Here is a 4,909-nt window from a genome sequence, read left to right as displayed (position 1 = left end):
GGAGAAGAAAATGGCAACCCACTCCAGTGTTCTTGCCTGGAGAATTCCAGGGACAGGGGAGCCTGGTGGGCTTCTGACTATGGGGTCTCACAGAGTCAGACATGACTGAAGCGACTTAGCAGCAGCAGCAGCATGAAACAGGAGAAGCTACAACCAACACAAAATATGCAAAATATTTTAAGAGATTACTATGACCTGTTATAAGCCAATAAAACTGACAGCCTGCAAGAAATTGGGCAAGTTCACAATCATGTGGCTTCCAAAGACTGAATTAGGAAAAAACAGAAAATCTAAAAAGTTCAAAAATGGATAAGAAGATTGAATCAGTAATGAAGAACCTTCTAAGAAAGAAAAGCCACAGGCCAGATGGTTTCATGGTGAATTCTACAAAACACTAAAGAGTTATCAACGCCAATACTTCTCAAGCAACTTCAAAGTGTTGGAGAAGAGGGAACACTCTCAAACTCGTTCAAGTCCAGCAGTACCCCGATACAGAAGCCAGAAAAGGTCACAACAGGAAAGAAAAACTACCAACTATTATCTCTAATGAGCATAGATGCCAAAATTCTCAACATATTATGAAATTCTTTACAGTCTGAGCCACCAGGGAAGTCTTTTGGATTTAGGGTCCTTCTAATCCAGTATGGCCTCTTCCTAACTAATTCATTTGGAAAGACCCTATTTCCAAATAGGGTAATAGTCTGAGTTACCAGGACTTCTCTGGTATTTCAGCTGGTGAAGAATCCACCTGCAAAGGAGGGGACCCTGGTTTGATTCCTGGGTCAGGAAGATCCCCTGGAGAAGAGATAGGCTACCCACCCCAGTATTCTTGGGCTTCCATGCTGGCTCAGATGGTAAAGAATTCACCTGCAATGCAGGAGACCTGGGTTCGATCCCTGGGTTGGTAAGATCCCCTGGAGATGGGAAAGGCTACCAACTCCAATATTCTGGTCTGGAGAATTCCATGGACTATATAGTTCACGGGGTCACAAACAGTTGAACACAATTGAGCAACTTTGCCATCCTCTTAGTATAGTGGTTGAGTATCCCTGCCTGTCATGTGACAGACTAGGGTTTAATTCCCCGATGGGGAAGCAACATGCCCTTTGGGCTTCCCTGGTAGCTCAGCTGGTAAAGAATATGCCTACAAGGCAGGAGACTCCAGTTCAACTTCTGGGTTGGGAAGATCCCCTGGAGAAGGGATAGTCTAGCCACTCCAGTATTTGGGGGCTTCCCTGGTGGCTCAGATGGGAAAGAATCTGCCTGCAGTGCAGGAAATCTGGGTTCAGTTCCTGCGTTGAGAAGATCCCCTGGAAAAGGGAATGGCTACCCACTCCAGTATTCTGTCCTGGAGAATCCCATGGACAGAGGAGCCTGGAGGGGTACAGTCCACGGGATTGCAAAGAGTTGGACATGACTGAGCGACTTTCACTTTCTTTCTGAAGTTCCAAGTAGACATCGTTTGTGGGGGGAGGAGGGAGGGGGTGATACTGTTCACCTTGCCACAGTGATGTTCCATGTTCTTCAAGGGAATTTATATTCTGCAGTTTCTGAATGTCATGTTCTATTTACACCAAGAAAGTATGCTTGGCTGATATTTTAAATCATTTATAATATATAAGTACTAACTTTGTCTTCTTGTTTTATCAATTACTGACAAAGATGGGGCTCTCAGTCTGGGGCAGGGACCTCCCGCCTCAGGTGTGGCTCAGCCACCCCCAGTGCCCTCCTCCAGATGTAACAGAATTCATGGGGGTGCCTAGTCCAACCCACAGGTCTCTTGAAAGCTGGGCAGCAAGGACTCAGGAAACCATTTTAAGGAAACCAGTCCCAGAAATGCCAATGGTCAACAAATATTAATACGTGAAAAAATATGCAGCCTCACAAGGAAATAGAGGCTGGGCTTCCCTGATGGCTCAGATGGTAAAGAATGTGTCTGCAATGCAGGAGACCCAGGTTCAGTCCCTGGGTCGGGAAAACCCCTGGAGAAGAAAATGGCAACCCACTCCAATATTCTTGCCTGGAAAATCCTATGGACAGAGGAGCCTGGTGGTCTACCATCCATGGGGTTGCACAGAGTCGGACACGACTGAGCGACCAGCACGTTCATAGGCACTACCTGCCTGCTAAGTGTGCAAATGTCAGGGTGGATGACTATGAGCCGTGGTGAGGGGAAGGGAATTCAAATCTTTGTGAGCCATTGGAAGAAAATAAGTTGTACATTTCTGGAGGAAATAGACTGTATTAATAAAAAAATAAAGACAAAGCAAGCTGTCTATGCCATAATGACCCCTGTTGTGGTTGTAGGACCTTAGCCCACAGAAATATTAGCAGGAGCCCAGAATGAACATAGGTTGAGTCGTGGTTTGTGAGAGGAAGGAGAGTGAGGGAGTGGCTGTCAGGACAGGAAACCCGTGATGCTGGCTGCGCCCACACAGGGGAACACCGTGGAGACGTTCAGAACTGACCCGGGAAGACCCCCTTGCTAGGCTGTCTGTTAAGTGAAGGCCCCAACTGCGAGCTAAGGACAGCGTGACCTGATTCACACAAAGATCCTAAAAGAAAGGCTTCATGCATGCAGACACACCTTGGGCAGACACCCTCAACTACTAAGAGAGGCAAGGCTTTACTGGGGCCAAAGGAAAAAGCATTTCCATGGTACCGTTTTGCGCTCAACTGCTCAGTCATGTCTGACTCTGTGGCCCCATGGACTCTAGCCGCCAGGCTCCTCTGTCCGTGGGATTTTCCAGACAAGAATAGTGGAGTGGGTTGCCATTTCTTTCTCCAGGGGATCTTCCTGACCCAGGGATGGAACTCGCGTGTCCTACATTGACAGGTGGGTTCTTTACCACTAGCACCACCTGGGAAGTCCCCATTGTACTATATCACATCTTAATTCTTGAATTTCATCAAGCACGTGTTTATTCTGAAATTTCACACACACACACACACACAAGGAGAATTTTATACATGCCAGCAACAACAAAAACAACAGAGGGGATTCAGAGTCCATTTCCACGTTCCCATTATTCAAGGGGGTAAGGATGCGCCCACAATTCAGGCTTGTGGAGGCAGAGTCTCTAAGTCTGGAGTAGAGAGGGCCATGTGCTGGCCTGGGCACAGATTGCCCACCTGCCCCCTTTCCTGACACTGACAACCTCCAAGGATGGGCAGGAGTGAAGGCTGAGGGCCAGGAGGTCACACCTGCCCCCTGGGGAGACTCATCCAACGAGGGGCACTGGGTCCCTCTAACTTGTCTGTGTTCCTCTCCTGTTGGCCCCCTACTGCTTGCTGAAGACTTCAGGCTTCCTGTCTGTCCTGCCTTGGGTCGAGAGGGGTCAGGGGAAGATTGGCCTTGGGACTGCATCTCCTGGGACCTGGGGGTTGGCAGTCCCAGTGCACTCAGAGCCCAAGCCTCACCTAATTGGCCATCAGAGGCCTTGAGTCCCAGACCTGCAGGTAGAGAACACCTTGCCCCACTGAGTGACCCAGAGGTGTGGGCAGGGCATGGAAGAGCAGATGAGCTTCCTCCAAGATCCAGTAGTTCCCACTCCAGAATCTGGGGCACCAGTCTGAGGCTCTCTGAGACCCTGGGCACCCTCCTTGGCACCCCCTCATTCTCCCTTCACTATACAGGAAGGCAGAGCTGAAAGGGCAGTAGACAGGGGTCCTGGTGCTGACTGATTATCATCAGCACAGACCTGGGTCAAGAGCTCAGGAGGCCCTGGGAGAGCAGTTCCTGGCTGGGCAATCACAGCCCTCACCTGGACAAGGTAAGGTCAGGGCAGCCACCCTCAGGGCTGCAGGAGTGGGAGGAGACCATGTGGGTAAGGGGGCAGGGCCATGCATACAGTAAGCACTCAGGTCTGCTCTCAGCAGGGGAAGTGGGGACACCCTCCTGCCTGGCCAGCCCTGGACTCGTCTCGCAGATAATGCCCCAGTCCAGGCTCAGAGGCAGTGATGCTGAGATGGGAATCTAGGCGTGCAGGGGAGAGAAACAGGAAACACCAACATTAGCCCAGGGAGACCTGGCCCCTGCCTTGCTCCTGGCCTGTCCAAGACGTGGTGGGCAGAGACATCCAGGAAACTTTTCTGAGATTAATGAAGAGTACACGAAGGGGCAGAACGTGCAGGGTTAGATATGTGAGAAAAGAGCAGAAAGCTGGCAGCGTCGCTGGGAAGACAGGCGGCTGTGGCGCCATTTCTGCACTCCAGACTCAGCTCTGCAACCCTCCTGGCACCCCACCCCACCCTACAGTGACTGTTCAGAGTCCCCACAGGCTGAGTGCTCCCTACAAATTTGTGAATTAGCCAATCGGAGAAAATGTTGCCTTTTCAGGTCAATCTGAGCTCGCCTGGAGGACTGGGCACTGAAGGGTCCCTGTGCTCCAAGAGAGAATGACCTTGTGACCCTCACCTCTTCCCTCTCCCTGCCTCCCGCTTGCTCTCTGCCACATGTCCCCCAGCTCAGGGCCATGGCATCCCACAGAAATGGAAACCTCTCAGAGATGCCTCTGCAGGAGTTCATGCTGGAGGGATTTGAGGGTGGCCCACAGACCCAGGCCCTGCTCTTTGTTCTGTTCCTGGCCCTGTATGTAGTGGCCGTCCTGGGGAACCTCACCATGATCGTGGTCATCACTCTGGATGCCCATCTACACGCCCCAATGTACTTCTTCCTCAAGAACCTCTCCTTCCTGGACCTGTGCTACTCATCTGTCATCGCCCCCAAGGCCCTGGTCAACTTCCTGTCCTCCTCCAAGGTCATCACCTTTAAGGGATGTTGTTGGGGGCCAGCGTGAGGCACTCCGCCCATGGCAAAGGTCATGAGGAAGGAGGCTCAACATACGCAAAGGTGGGATTGAGCCTCAGGAGTCCCCCTGGAAATCCTCAAGCATCTACCCCCATAACC

The 4,909-nt window shown here is 51.0% G+C and overlaps 1 pseudogene; it reads left to right on the top strand.

The window, feature by feature from the left end:
* Positions 1-4,475: 4,475 nt before the first annotated feature.
* The window catches only part of LOC105005337, a 2,373-nt pseudogene continuing 1,939 nt past the window's right edge, over positions 4,476-4,909 (top strand).

Source organism: Bison bison, unplaced genomic scaffold (assembly GCF_000754665.1).
Source record: "Bison bison bison isolate TAMUID 2011002044 unplaced genomic scaffold, Bison_UMD1.0 scf7180017858395, whole genome shotgun sequence".
NCBI lineage: Eukaryota > Metazoa > Chordata > Mammalia > Artiodactyla > Bovidae > Bison > Bison bison.
The sequence above is the reverse complement of the archived record's forward strand: the minus strand, read 5'-3'. Positions and strand labels throughout refer to the sequence as shown.